The following is a 16,240-nucleotide window of genomic DNA, read 5'->3' as shown; positions in this document are numbered from 1 at the left end:
GTCACGTTTTGTGTTAAATGAGCGAGGGGCATTTTTGTTCTTTTGCCCATTGGCCCTGCCTAGGGCCAAAATCTTTAAGATAAGTGTTTCGGTTTTTATTCTAAATATTTTTTTGTCACTTTTATATTTTTATTTTTCTCATATGCAATACCGAACAAACTTAAGCCTATACAGTTAATTATAATGTCGGCACGCATTTTTTTGCAATTATTTATATTTTCGCGCTCCAATTAATTTTTTAAGTTATTTTTTTACCAGTAAATTCCCAAATTATAAAATTTAAATTCTTTTTAACCATATTAGCTTATTTTTAATTTATTAATTAATTATTTATTATTTATCCGGGTCGTAGAAATTTTTGTGGGGGATGGGAGACATAACAACATCATACACTCATTTTTCTTTTTTTGGGGTTTAAGAACCTTGAATTCTAGAGAGAGAAGCTCCAACTTCTCTCTAGAATTCTAGGATTTCTTATAAATTTATCTCTTATTTTTAGGTTTTAGTCTATTTAATTGTAGTTCTTAGTTTATAATTTCTTATTTTGCTACTATAGTTTGTTAGAATTTCTTGTTACTTTTTCTAGTTTACTATTTTAGTTTATGAACCTAGTTGAATTCTGAATTTTCTTTAATGAATTTGATGTTTTATGACTTATTTTTACTTACTTGAGATGTTATTGTTGATTTCTTGCATTAGGTAGTTATAGTTTTTTATTATTCTTGCATTTTTATAATGCTTTGTTTATATGCCTTCCAAGTGTTTAATAAAATGCCTTACTTAATTTTAGAGTAAATTTGGCTTTCTTGGTTTGGAGTTTAGAAATTGGGTGACCATGAGTCATTGATGTCCAAGTTAATTGATAATTTAGAGATATTAATTAATGGTGTTTCCACTAACGCTAATCTTTTACTAATTCAATTAGTAAGTTGGTTAGGACTTGTGGATTAAGGTTAATTAAGCCTAATTGACTTTTCTCAATTTGTAGAGATTGACGAATTGGGTTTGCTCTTTGTAATTATCATGTTATTGTTAGTGACAAGGATAGTGATCCTTAATCCTCAACCCTCGCCAAGATCTTTTAGCATTTGAATTCACTTCCAGTTCTTAGTTAATTGCCATAATTGTTCTTACCATTTAGATATTTCTTTCTCTTTAATCTCTTGTTGTTTAAATTTTCATTACTTGCAATCAAAACTCTGATCTCTCATAGTCAATGATTGAGTACTACTTTGTGATTCCTAAAGAGAACGACTTGGGATTAAACTCCCGGTTATTATTTTGAATTTTTGTGAAATCTTTTTACTAAAATTTGAAGAGTGTTGAATTCTGGTTTAGAGCTACAACGAATCTTCAAATTTAATCTTGTCTATTGTTAATATGTGAATAGTATGAAGAACTTATGTTTTGCTTTTTTTGTCTTTACTAGTAGTTATGAGTTTGACTTTTTCTTACACTTTGATATCCTTTGTTTTAATTTTCTCTTTTTCTATGAATTCTCATCCATATTGTTTTGATTTGTTTGGTTGTGAAAATATTGTAGGAAATGAAAATTTCAATGACGGTTTGCATCAAGGAATGAATTATCAAATGATGGAGGAGGCTTATATTAAAAAACAGTCTTCATGGAATCAACCTACTCCAACCTACTATGATCATAATCTATCCTATGGTGCATACCAACCTAATGACTATGGTGGTCCTTGCTATAATTATGAACCTCAACTACCATATTCATATGACTTTCATCCTTAACATTGTCTTCAACCACAATACTTTCAAACCATATCCCACCAGCACCAATTACCTCAATGGGATCCAAATATATATCTACCTTACCCACCATCCTTATGAGCCTTATGAACAACTAACTTTGAACCACAACCATTCCAACATCCTTACTCCTATAGTCTTCTTGAAATACTACCTCCCATACACCATGACTTCCTCTAACATGACCAACATTTTTTTCCCATAACTTTCGGTGGAAGAAGCTTTTCAACCATTGATCCAAGAACAAAAAGAGCTTCAATCTATCTTCCAAGGATGATATGGGCAATGAAACCACCTCAAGGAATTGATGGACCAAATTATTGTAAGCATACCTATCTTCTCTTCTCTTGTACTACCATTGGATGAATGTGCAAAATTAGAGTCGACCAAAAGAAGTGATATGTAAGAAAGCTTGGAATCTGAAGTGAAAGAAGAGGAGTTGAGGAGTAAGTTGCAAAAAGAGGAGGAGGATAAGCAAATTGAATCTGAAGGAGTGGTTGAAAGTTTAAGATGAGTTGAGAAAGGACCAAACTTCACCATTGAGGAAAAGTTTGCAACAACCAATGACCTGAATGAGTTTGTTGAACCTTCTTCCGTGGGATGTGAAAGCAATATTGAGTAGGAATGTGCACAACCTCTAAAACTCACTTTTGAGCAATGAAGAAGTTGTGGAAAAAGTCAGCAACCAAGAGGTGGAGGTTATCATAAAAGAGGCAAAAAGAGTAGATAAATCACATTGGCAACTCCTTTGAGAATCTCCCTTATTAATTCACCATTTAACATACAATTTGAGTTGATAAAAATTTTAACCTTTAATTTTCTTAGGCTACATTAATATGTTTCATTAGAAATAGATGGTCAACTTAGCACTCTTCTTGGGGTGCTAAGCAAGAAGGAATTGGATGTTGAGCGACAATGTGAATCAAGGTTCAGTAAGGGTAGAATATCAAGAGTTTGAGTCCAAAGCTGGTGCGAGACTTAATTTAATTGATTTCAAGTGAAGGTTTTGAGCTTAAAGGAGAATTTGAAATTTTTGTCACCGAATGGAATCATGAAGATCAACAAGAAAATGGGTGGATAAACGGAACCCCGGGATATAATGTGATAATCAACAACTTGGGGGATTCTTTGCATTTAAAATTCTTAGAAGCATGGTGCTAGTAATTTGGGATCTGGGAGGATATTTAAAGTCGAAGCACTTGTGGAGATTCAATGATGAATTTAAGCACAAGCCACCATGAAAAGAGCCTCAACAACCGTCCAATTTAAGGACGATATACAAACGGCCTAGGTAGGAGACATCCCACCATCGTAAAACCTTTCAATCTCTCTTTTGTATAATTTAAAAAATATTTAAGAGTTCTTTATACATTGAATTTGTTAGATTTTTTTGTTAAATTTGCTTGTTTAATATGTTTGACATTGTTTTGGGGGGTTGATTGTGTGTTTACAAGTATTAATTTGGTGAAAAAGAGCCAAAAAATAGTGGCAAGTTCTGTGCATATACACCATATGTGCGTACGCATCTCACTAAAAAATCTGTCATTTGATGCGTACGCGTCAAGCATGTGTACGCACCATAAACAGTGTGAGGCTCTAGGCACACGCATCTATTATGAATACACTTTGGAAAAGAAAATTAGAAGGTTTGTTTCTTGAACCCTAGCTCTCTCCTCTCATCTTCTTCCATTGTACCACCCTTCCCAAAATACACTATAGCACTGTCCACCACCATCTCTGTCGAATTTTGCCCATGCCACACCACCATTAACCTCCCTTCTTATCATCTCTGTCGAGCCCATAGCCTAGCCATGCCACTCTTCATTTTTTTTTCTTTCTCTTCTCTTTCTCTTTTCTCTTTTCTCTTTTTTCTTCTCCTCTATCCACAGACCCATGGTCGAACATCATCCCCAAAGATCTCTCTCCTGCTCTCTTTCCTCCTTTTTGTCCTGATCACTGCTGGCAACCTTAGCACAACCATGACCACACTCTTTCATCATCATCATCATCATCATCATCATCATCATCTTCTTCTTCTTCTTCTTCTTCTTCTTCTTCTTCTTCTTCTTCTTGTTCTTCTTCTTCTTCTTCTTCTTCTTCTTCTTCTTCTTCTCTTCTCTTCTCTTCTCTTTGCCTTTAATCTTGATTCACACTCTCTCTCTTCTTTATCACCATCTGACACCAATAGCCCCCTGTCCTGTAGCGACCATTCCCAGCATCATCAATGCTACTGGCACTACCTCCAATCACTGCCACTGCATTTCATCTCTCCTACCTTCTTATTTCTCTGTTCTTTAGTTTTTAGATTTTTGCAAAATCTTGTTTTGATATTTTTTGTTTTAATTCATTATAGTTTAGTTAGATTTGAAGTCTTAGTAATTTGAGTTAGTCAAACTAATTTTTGCTGATTAGGTTAATTTAGGTTAAAATTTGGATTCTCTTATCTGCATTTATCTTAGTTTATAGGTAATTAAATATGTTATATATTATTATTCTTAGGTTTGGAATTTCAATTTGTGTTGAACTGACTTGATTAATTTTCGGTTGAATTTCTAAGAAATGATGCTGATTTTATGTCAGTGATGCCGATTTTTGTTAATTATATTGAAAGAATGCTTGTTAGTCCTATTTTGTGTTACTTATGCCTTTGCACGTCAAGTGTTTAATAATATGCCTATATGACTATTTCAAATGTTAAATTGCATGTTATAGCTATCATGTGATTTGAATTAATGATTCATGTTTAGGTAATTGGTTAAAAATGATGTATTTATTAATTGGTGATTCTTGTTCATATTGGTTATTACTTTGATTACCATGTTTGTGCATTTATGCCTTCTTGACATACTATAACTTAAATTGTTTGAATGTTTGTACTTAACATAGTTTAGATATTTCACTTGGCATATTGCATTGAAAGTGTGAAATTGGATTGTGAACTTGCCTATTAACAATTTTTCAAAAGTTTTTCAAGTTATATTGAATCATGCTTGCTTGTACTTGATTTCAACTAATATATTTCTTTGACTAAGTTACATAATACCCATGTTTCTACACTTTATGTTAAGTAGGCGATGTGAACAAATTTGAAATTGTTTTATTGATGGAGGTGTGAGTTCAATATTTCACTTTGCTCAATGAGTTCACTCACACATTAAATCAATTCTCATTCATCATTCCACTTGACAATTACTTGATTAATATGCCTGAGTGTCTTTATGCTTCTTGTTACTTGTTTGTTTGTTTTAACTTGCAAGTGTTCTTTAAAGCATCTTAGATACACTAAAATGAATAAATTAAGTTCTTACTTTGTATATTTGTGACATAAGCTTTCAAGTGCTAGTGATGAGTTCCAAACTATATGCAAACTTAGAATTTACATGTTATTTTTCTTTAATGTCACAAACTCATAAATGCACCTCATTTTAGTGATCATAACCTCATTTTAAGAAACTTCTACCTACTTGACTATTGAGAATTTGATTTGTTATTTGAATATACTTGTGTCCTCAATGCCTAAGTGTTCTAGACTTTACTTATCTTGCTTTAAGTCACTTGAATGTATGTTTTTACATATTCTCTTCGATTTTTTTAGGATAAGTCTAGCGATGAAACACCATGGGTATGGTTGGGGAAACACTTAATACATGGCTAATGAAAAGAAGAAACGTCAATAAATCTATTAACAGACAAAAGAAAAATAGCAAAGTAAACAACTAAAGAGCCCTCCTTTAGTTCATCAAAGACCTTCTACTTGAGGAGCCAAATATACCTCAGTTTGAAGAGTTACCAGATGTAATGCCAAATTAGTAGGAGGGAAAGACATTTGAGTCCACTTCTTAGGAGTTCTGATTTCATCTTCTCTTTCATCTTCCAAACCATCAATGTTGGTTGTATATTTTATTTAAACTCTTGAACATTCATAACGTGTTTCCTTATAGTTAGGTTTTCTTTTTTGATTGCGTTGTTAGTTTAATTTTCTTTTCTTGTAGATAAACTCTCTTTTTTCATATGCACTTTCCATATTTAGTTTCATCGTCCTTACTTTTGTTTAAGAATCAGTTCAGTTAGATCATTTTTACATATATATTAGTAGTACTTGATACAGTGTAGGATATTTTGCCTCTTCTCCCAACTTAGCATCTCACATGTTTGGAAATTGTGAAATTTGAAAATATTTGATACTCATGCCTTTTATTGATACGTTGAAAAATTTTATTGTTTTCTATTTAGCTTGAATTACATGAGATTATTTTCTATTTTGCTTCTCTGTGAGCTTTTTGAGCTGGACATGGTTCATTTATACAACACTCAATTATCTTTTTCTAGTGTGACTTTAGTGTCTCCTTGTATTTGTAATCCTACATTTTCTCATCTTTTGATTTTAATTGTCATTGCATGCATATATTTAAAATTACTGAAGCGTTGTTTGTTTTGGAGCCACTGACCATATATCCTACCCTTACATCAACCCTAGTTAGCCACTTTGAGCTTCCTATCCTTTTTTTATTGAAATATAGCATAATTCAAGCCTAAGACAAAAAACTAATAAATTACCTTGATCCTAACTCTCTAGGTAACATAGGATATTATGTGTTCTTACGTATAAAATAAAAGTGCTGCATGAGGACATGGAATAGTCAAAGTGTGGGAGGATGTTTGCATATAACAAAAATGTATCTACAAAACAAAATCGCAAAAAAAAAAGAGAAAAAAATGCATGTGTACATATTGATAAACCCCAATTTTGTGGTTTATCTTGTATTGAATTCAGGAGGTTTTATCGACTTTTCTCACATTTATTCAATGAAATAGCATGGTTTTGTGAATTTCTCCTAATTTATGTTTAAAAGTAAAAACATTTTTTAGGCCTTTAAATCGCTAATTTTAATTCACTTTAATTCCATTCGATGCCTTAATATGTTTGTTAAGTGATTTCAGGATTAGAAGGCGAAGATTGGGTTGAAGGAATGAAGAAAAAGCATGCAAAAATGGAGAATTCATGAACAAATGAAGATTTGCTGAATTCAAGGCCACGCGCACGCGTCACCCACGCGTACGCGTGAAAAATGACATTCGCCAGCGATGCGCACGCGTCACCCACGCGCACGCGTGAAGAGGATTTTTGTACTGCGATGCGTACGCGTGACCCATGCGTACGTGTGACAGGCTGCATGTGACTTCACTAAAGGAAAAACGCTGGGGACGATTTTTGAGCTCAAGGAGGCCCAAATCTAAATCATTTATGATGCTTTTGAACCCAAGGATTGCAAGGGAATGAGGGGAATAGTCATAGTTTAGTTTTCATCATGTTTTATGATAGAATTCTATAGAGAGAGGCTCTCTCCTCTCTCTAGATTTTAGGGTTGATTAAGTTAATTTTTCTTAGATCCAACTTTTAATTCTTGTTTTTATTTTAATTCTCTTTATACTTTAGTGTTCTATTGTCTCAACCTTCTCAGTTTTTCTTGTTAATATCTTATTTTGCTCTTTTTTATGTTCATACACTCTTGTTGATGTTAATTTCCTTTTAATGCAATCTCATGTTTCCATGTCTTTTATGTTTATCTTCATTGCTATTGTTTGTATTAGTTATGGGTTCCATTAATTCTTGCATTTTGTGATGTTTACTTTTATTGCACACTAGGTATTTGTTAAAATGTTTTCTCTAGTATTTGAGTAGTTTTCTTTACTCTTGGCCTAGGCTACGGGAATTGAGTGACCTTGAGTCATTGGGTCTCATTGAATTGGTGATTTGAGAACCCTATATGGTAAATTTGATAACCATTAACGCTATCCTACTACTAAGTCAATTAGTAGCTAGGTTAGGACTTATGAATTGATGTTGATCAAGCTTATTTGATGTACTTCAAGCGTTGAGGTAGACATTGTACGTACTTCATGCATAGAAGTAGACTTAATGGGTTGGTCCCTCATAATTGTCAATATATAGTTTGTAGACAAGGATGGTGATCTCAATTCCCATGTCTTAGCCAAGAGTTCTTTCCTTTCCTTTATTAGTTGATTGTCATTTACTTTCTTGTTATTTACCTTTCTTGCCAATTACCAAATCAAACCCCCCTTGTTCCTTTATAGCCAATAATTGATCACTTCATTGCAATTCCTTGTGAGACGACCCGAGGATTGAATATTTTGGTTAATTTTCATTGGTTTGTACATGTGATAACCAATATTAAAATTTGATTGAGAATTATTAGTTGGTTTGGAACTATGCTTACAACGAAGACATTCTTTTCTATTGATGAAAATTCTAGACCAGCGATAATTCTCATTATCAAATTTTTGGCGCCGTTGCCGGGGAATTGCAACGGTGTTATATTATTGGCTATTGTATATATGTTGATATTGTGAATATGCTTCTTTGTTAGTTTTTGCTTGCTTTAGGAGTTAGTTTTTATTAGCTCTTATTAGTATTTGTTTTATTTTCTCTTGTCACTATGAATTCTCACCCTTTTGGCTATGGGTGTGGTTACAACTATGTTATAGGAGTTGGAAATTACAATTACAACATGCACCAAGGATGGTGCAATCAAAGATGGGAGGAGCCTCAAGGGTTTGATCAACCCTCTTGGCAATAACCTTCCTAAATGTGCTATGAAGAAGAGCCATTCCAAGATACATACCAATCCAATGGCTATGGTGGACCCCCTTATGATTATCAACATCCACCACCCTATACCTATGAACCCCCTCCACAATATAGCCCTCAACCATCATTCTCACAAGCCTTATACCACCAAATACCTCCATATGATCCCAATCCATATCCACCATACCAACCACCTTGTGAACCATATAAACCATATGTAGAACCACCGTAATTCCTCCACCAATACCCTCAAGAACCACCACCTCCATGCCATTATCAAGATGAACCACCTCTCATGTATGAGAATTTTCAATCACATAATGAATTCCTCTTTCCACCACAACCCTCCATGGAAGAATATCCATATCTATTGGTCCAAGAGCAACATGATCCTACTTATGCTAGCCAATTGGAACAAGAGCCAATGGATCGCTTCAAGGAAGCAATGCATAGGCTTTAAGCAATCATCTATCGAAAGAAGCAAGAGGAAGCCCAAAGGACGAACAAAGCTATTGAGGCTAACCTTGCCAAAATTAAAGCCAACTTGGACTCATGGGATTTAACTGTAGACAAAGCATCTCCACGGATGAATGTGAAAAATCAACTGAAGAGTGGAGCATGAAGAAGATTTTAGAATACCAACATGAGGACAAGGAGATAGGGTATGTCTTGCAACAAGTGGAGGAGGAAGAGATTGTTAAAGAAGAATAAGTGGTTGAAGACCTAGGTAAAATTGAACAAGAGGTGGATTTCAAGCTTGAGAACATTTCCACACCAAGTGATGTTGTTGATGATTTTATGGAAGTTGTTGAACCTTCTTCCATTGAACTTGAAGATGATGTTGAGGAGGATAATGCGCAACCTCCAAGACCTAGTATGAATGATGAAAGATTGGAAGAGGTTGATCGAGAGGCAAGCTCCACCAATGAAGAATGTGTAGAATAAGTTGGTGTGCAAGGAATTGAAATTGAAGAAGCTTGCCAACAGGTGGAGGTAGTCAAAGAAGAGCACAAGGGAGTGGGACTTGCAAGATCATTGGAACCATCCCTTCCTAAGTCACCATCCAACACAACATTCAAGTGGGTAAAATTCTTATCCATAATATTTACTTTCCCACTTGAATATGGTTTGCTTGAGACGAATGGGCAACTTAGAGCTCTTTATGGAGTTAAGAGCAAGAGAGAATTGGTTAGTAGATGTAAATGCCAATCAAGGTTCCTTATGGTTGGAAACTCAAAGTCTAAGTGCAATGGTTGGTATAGTTCTTAATTAAATGGATCTAAGAAGGTGCTTTGGTGTTTACTTGCGAATTCGGATCACTTGCCACCCAATTAGAATTGGCTTGATCAACTTGAAGATGGGTGTAGAAATAAGATTTGGGATCCAGGAATAGGTGAACATCAACTTTGGGAGACCTTAGCTTGTGTGGAACTTCATCAAAGCTTAGTGCCATTGATTTTGAAAATTGGAGCTTACTTGAAAGCCAAGCATTGGTGGAAGTTCAAGGATGAGTACAAGCATAAACCACCTTGACAAGGAGCCTCCCAATTATCTAACTTAAGGACTTAAACTAAAAGTGCTAGGTGGGAGACACCCCACCATGGTAAACTCTTTCCATTCTCTAGTATATATAATCAATGGATTAATTGAGTTGCCATTGTAGGTAGTTTTTCTTACTTTCTACACCCTTGTACATATTGCTTTTATTGATAGGTTACTTGTTAAGTTCATGTTTTGAGTAGGATAGTTGTTTTGAGTTGCATTTTGCTTGAAGTGCAAGTTTTGTTTGTTTTGTCTTTGAAAAATTTTTCAAAAACTAAAAAGATTTTTGTTGAATTTGAATTTTGGTTGTTTTAGAATGTATATAGGTTAGGAGAGTGCCCTATTTCTGTTTTATGCTTCTATAAAATAAAAAAAAAGTGCGCGTCACCCGTGCGTGTGGCCGACACGTACGCGTCGTATGCCATGTTGGGACTCCTGGTACAAAAACCAGAGAGTTGTGCTGGAGTGGTGCTGCCTTTGTGCGAAGAGCACAATTTAGCCCCACGCATACGCATGGGTGACGTGTACGCGTCACCTCTATTCTCTGTGATCCACGGGTACGCGTGGATGATGCCTACACGTCGCTTCCTCTTCCTGCTTTTAGCGCCCGCGCGTCACCTGCGCGCCTTGTTTTTCTCCTATTCCTTCTCTCTTCTTCTTCTCTCTTCCCTTCTTCCATTTCTTTTCTTCCCTTTCTTCTCTTCTCTTCCCTTCTCACCTTTCTCATCCTTTCTTTCTTACTTCTTTTTATTTCTTCTTCTCCCTCTTTTTAAATTTTCACTTCTTATTTTTCTCATCTTTCATTTTCTTTTGTTTATTACATTTTCTTATTTTCATTCATTGCATTTTAATTTTATTTTGATAACTTGTTCTTATTTTCTTTTCTAAGTTTCTTATTTTAACATTAGTGTTGAATTCTTGATGAATCCATATTTGATGATGATTTTTAGTTGAAATTGAATGGATTTTATCATATAAACTTGCACTTATTCCACTAAATAGCATGCATTTGAACATTCCTCCTAATCTGTGTTTGATTATAAAAACATGCTCTTTTGTGCCTAATTTGATTAATTTATTCCATTTACCTTCCATTCGATTCCTTGATGTTATTTGTGAGTGATTTCAGAGGTATAAGGTAGGAATGGCTTGGAGAGAATGGAAGAAGAGCTCAGCCTAGTGTGCGTACGCACAGCCATCAGATCAGAGCCACGCGTGCGCGTGAGTCACACTGTGCGCGTCGCACGTCCATTCAAGCATCGCCTAGTGTGCGTGTGTAGAACTTCCTGTGCGTACACACGGGTGGAGATTTTCGGCAAAGTGTGCGTACGCACACATCTGTGCGTCCGCACAGGTGGCCGCAGATGCCTTCATTAAAATCTCATGTGACTCGAGATTTTGGTGGTTTGGAGGCCCATTTCTGAAGCCATTTAGCTCATAAAGAAGGGGGAATGAAGACCATAGTATAGCATATCATTAGGGTAGCTTAGGAGTATGATGAGCGGATAATTTATACGCTTTTTGGCATTGTTTTTAGTATGTTTTTAGTAGGATCTAGTTACTTTTAGGGATGTTTTCATTAGTTTTTATGTTAAATTCACATTTCTGGACTTTACTATGAGTTTGTGTGTTTTTCTGTAATTTCAGGTATTTTCTGGCTGAAATTGAGGGACTTGAGCAGAAATCAGATTCAGAGGTTGAAAAAGGACTACTGATGCTGTTGGATTCTGACCTCCCTGCACTCAAAGTAGATTTTTTGGAGCTACAGAACTCGAAATGGCGCGCTTCTAATTGCATTAGAAAGTAGACATCCAGGGCTTTCCAGCAATATATAATAGTCCATACTTTGGCCAAGAATTGACGACGTAAACTGGCGTTCAACGCCAGCCTTCTGCCCAAATCTGGCGTCCAGCGCCAGAAAAGGATCCAAAACCAGAGTTGAATGCCCAAACTGGCACAGAAACTGGCGTTCAACTCCACAAATGGCCTCTGCACGTGTAACACTCAGACTCAGCCCAAACACACACCAAGTGGGCCCCGGAAGTGGATTTATGCATCAATTACTTACTCATGTAAACCCTAGTAGCTAGTTTATTATAAATAGGACCTTTTACTATTGTATTAGGCATCTTTGGATTACCTTATGATCCTTTGATCACGTTTTAGGGGGCTGGCCATCTCGGCCATGCCTGGACCTTCACTTATGTATTTTTGACGGTAGAGTTTCTACACTCCATAGATTAAGGTGTGGAGCTCTGCTGTTCCTCAAAGATTAATGCAAAGTACTACTGTTTTCTATTCAACTCTTCTTATTTCGCTTCTAAGATATCCATTCGCACCCAAGAACGTGATGAAGGTGATGATTATGTGTGACGCTCATCATCCTTCTCCCTTATGAACGCGTGCCTGACAAACACTTCTGTTCTACATGAATTAAGCTAGAATGAGTATCTCTTAGATCTCCTAACCAGAATCTTCGTGGCGTAAGCTAGAATGATGGCGGCATTCAAGAGAATTCGGAAGGTCTAAACCTTGTCCGTGGTATTCTGAGTAGGATTCAATGATTGAATGACTGGGACGAGCTTCAAAATCGCGAGTGCTGGGCGTTAGTGACAGACGCAAAAGGAGGGTGAATCCTATTCCAGCATGATCGAGAACCGACAGATGAATAGCTGTGCCGTGACAGGGTGCGTGAGCATATTATTCACTGAGAGGAGGGGATGTAGCCACTGACAACGGTGATACCCTTGCATACAGCCAGCCATGGAAAGGAGTAAGACTGATTGGATGAAGATAGCAGGAAAGCAGAGGTTCAGAGGAACGACAAGCATCTCCATTCGCTTATCTGAAATTCTTACCAATGATTTACATAAGTATTTCTATCCCTATTTTATTATATGATATTCGAAAACACCATTACCACTTTATATCTGCTTGACTGAGATTTACAAGGTGACCATAGCTTGCTTCATACCAACAATCTCCGTGGGATTCGACCCTTACTCACGTAAGGTATTACTTGGACGACCCAGTGCACTTGCTGGTTAGTTGTATCGAAGTTGTGACAATTATGAATTAAGATCAAAGCACCAAGCTTTGGAGCCATTACCAGGGATTGTTCGTGCCTGGACATCACAATTTCGTGCACCAAGTTTTTGGCGCCGTTGCCGGGGATTGTTTGAGTTTTCGGCAAGCTTTTGGTCCGGTAACATCAGTGCCAGATTCCCTTTGATCCGGCAACAGCACCAAGTTTTTAGCGCCGTTGCCGGGGATTGTTTGAGTTTTCGGCAAGCTTTTGGTCCGGTAACATCAGTGCCAGATTCCCTTTTGATCCGGCAACAGCACCAAGTTTTTGGCGCCGTTGCCGGGGATTGTTTGAGTTTGGACAACTGACGGCTCATCTTGTTGCTCAGATTAGGTAATTTTCTTTTCATTTTGTTTTCAAAAAAAAAAAATTCTTTCAAAAATATTTTCAAAAATCTCTCATCTGGTTTCGAAAAAAAAAATAATAAATAAAAATGTTTTCAAAAATTTATTCAAAATTTTTAAGAATGAATTCTAGTGTTTCATGAAGCATGTGAAGCCTGGCTGGCTGTAAAGCCATGTCTAAATTCATTTGGACTGAGGCTTGCAATTTGTTATCAAGAGCAACTTAGTTGTTACTCATCCACCTGCTGCTGATCCATGATCACCTGCTGAAGCTTGGCTGGCCATTGGCCATGTCTAGTGTTTTGGACTGGAGCTTTCATTGAAAGCTTGGCTGGCTAGTGAGCCATGTCTAATTCCTGGACTGAAGCTTTATACTAACATGGCAAAATTTCTGGAATTCATATTAAAAATTTTGGAATCCTTATTTTCCTTTTTCAATTAATTTTCGAAAAATAAGAAAAAAAAATCCAAAAAAATTAGAAAATCATAAAAATCAAAAATATTTTTCTGTTTCTTGTTTGAGTCTTGAGTCACATCATAAGTTTGGTGTCAATTGCATATGCATCTTGCATTTTTCGAAAATTTCATGCATTCATGGTGTTCTTCATGATCTTCAAGTTGTTCTTGGTAAGTCTTCTTGTTTGATCTTGATGATTTTTTGTTTTGTGTCTTTTCATGTTTATCATATGCATTCTTGAATTCTTAGTGTCTAAGCATTAAAGAATTCTAAGTTTGGTGTCTTGCATGTTTTCTTTGCATTAAAGATTTTTCAAAATTGTGTCTTGATGTTCATCATGACATTCAAAGTGTTCTTGGTGTTCATCTTGACATTCATAGCATTCTTGCATGCATTCATTGTTTTGATCTAAAAATTTCATGCATTGCATATTTTTCATGTTTTTCATAAAAATTTCAAAAATAAAAAAAAATATCTTTCCCTTTTTCTCTCATCAAATTCGAAAATTTGGATTGACTTTTTCAAAAATTTTTAAAATCAAGTTGTTGCCAATGAGTCAAATCAAATTTTCAATTTGAAAATCTTATCTTTTTCAAAAATCAAATCTTTTTCAAAATTATTAGTTATTTTCGAAAATTTCAAAAATATTTTTCAAAAATCTTTTTCTTATTTTTATATCAAATTTTCGAAAATAACATAATCAATTAATGTTTTGATTCAAAAATTTGAAGTTTGTTACTTGCTTGTTAAGAAAGATTCAAACTTTAAGTTCTAGAATCATATCTTGTGATTTCTTATGAATCAAGTCATTAATTGTGATTTTAAAAATCAAATCTTTTTCAAAACTAATCCTATCATATCTTTTCAAAATATCTTCTTATCTTATCTTTTTCAAAAATATCTTTTCAAAATATCTTTTCTAACTTCCTAACTTCTTATCTTTTCAAAATTTGTTTCAACTAACTAACTAACTTTTTGTTTGTTTCTTAACTTTTTCAAAACTACCTAACTAACTCTCTCTCTCTAATTTTCGAAAATATCTCCCCCTTTTTCAAAAATTTCTTTTTAATTAACTAATTATTTTTATTTTTATTTCAAAAAAAAAATTTTCGAAAAATACTAACAAATTTTCAAAAACCAATTTTCAAAAATCACTAACTCCTTTTTAAAATAATTTTCGAAAATTATACCTCCCCCATCCTATTCTATTTATTCATTCATACCCTAACATCTCATCTCACATCTCTTCCATCAGTATAGTTGCATTTATTCCTTTACATCACATTCTTTGTCTCCCCCTCTTTTCTTCCACTTACAAAGGGATCCCTATACTGTGGTATAAAGGATCTCTATTATTATTATTACTTTCTGTGCCTTCTTCTTTGTCATATGAGCAGGAGCAAGGATAAGAACATTCTTGTGGAAGCAGATCCAGAACCTGAAAGGACTCTGAAGAGAAAATTAAGAGAAGCTAAAATACAACAATCCAGAGATAACCTTTCAGAAATTTTCGAACAGGCGGGGGAGATGGCAGCCGAAAATAATAATAATGTAAGGAAGATGCTTGGTGACTTTACTGCACCTAATTCCAATTTACATGGAAGAAGAATCTCCATTCCTGCCATTGGAGCAAACAACTTTGAGCTGAAACCTCAACTAGTTTCTCTGATGCAGCAGAACTGCAAGTTTCATGGACTTCCATCTGAAGATCCTTTTCAGTTCTTAACTGAATTCTTGCAGATATGTGATACTGTTAAGACTAATGGAGTAGATCCTGAAGTCTACAGGCTCATGCTTTTCCCTTTTGCTGTAAGAGACAGAGCTAGATTATGGTTGGATTCTCAACCTAAAGACAGCCTGAACTCTTGGGATAAGCTGGTCACGGCTTTCTTAGCCAAGTACTTTCCTCCTCAAAAGCTGAGCAAGCTTAGAGATGATGTTCAAACCTTCAGACAGAAAGAAGGTGAATCCCTCTATGAAGCTTGGGAAAGATACAAACAGTTGACCAAAAAGTGTCCTTCTGACATGCTTTCAGAATGGACCATCCTGGATATATTCTATGATGGTTTATCTGAGCTATCAAAGATGTCACTGGATACTTCTGCAGGTGGATCCATTCACCTAAAGAAAACGCCTGCAGAAGCTCAAGAACTCATTGACATGGTTGCTAATAATCAGTTCATGTACACTTCTGAAAGGAATCCTGTGAACAATGGGACGCCTATGAAGAAGGGAGTTCTTGAAGTTGATACTCTGAATGCCATATTGGCTCAGAATAAAATATTGACTCAGCAAGTCAATATGATCTCTCAGAGTCTGCATGGAATGCAAGCTGCATCCAACAGTACTCAAGAGGCATCTTCTGAAGAAGAAGCTTATGATCCTGAGAACCCTGCAATAGCAGAGGTAAATTATTTAGGTGAACCTTA

The 16,240-nt window shown here is 35.4% G+C and overlaps 1 non-coding gene across 1 annotated transcript; it reads right to left on the bottom strand.

Moving 5' to 3' along the window:
* Positions 1-15,734: 15,734 nt before the first annotated feature.
* LOC112782110 (small nucleolar RNA R71) lies at positions 15,735-15,842 on the bottom strand. The gene has a single exon (XR_003192849.1). It is a non-coding gene; the product is annotated as a small nucleolar RNA R71 (small nucleolar RNA).
* Positions 15,843-16,240: the final 398 nt, after the last annotated feature.

Source organism: Arachis hypogaea, chromosome 19 (assembly GCF_003086295.3).
Source record: "Arachis hypogaea cultivar Tifrunner chromosome 19, arahy.Tifrunner.gnm2.J5K5, whole genome shotgun sequence".
Lineage (NCBI taxonomy): Eukaryota > Viridiplantae > Streptophyta > Magnoliopsida > Fabales > Fabaceae > Arachis > Arachis hypogaea.
Note: the sequence above shows the minus strand (reverse complement) of the source record. Positions and strands in the feature narration are given on the sequence as shown.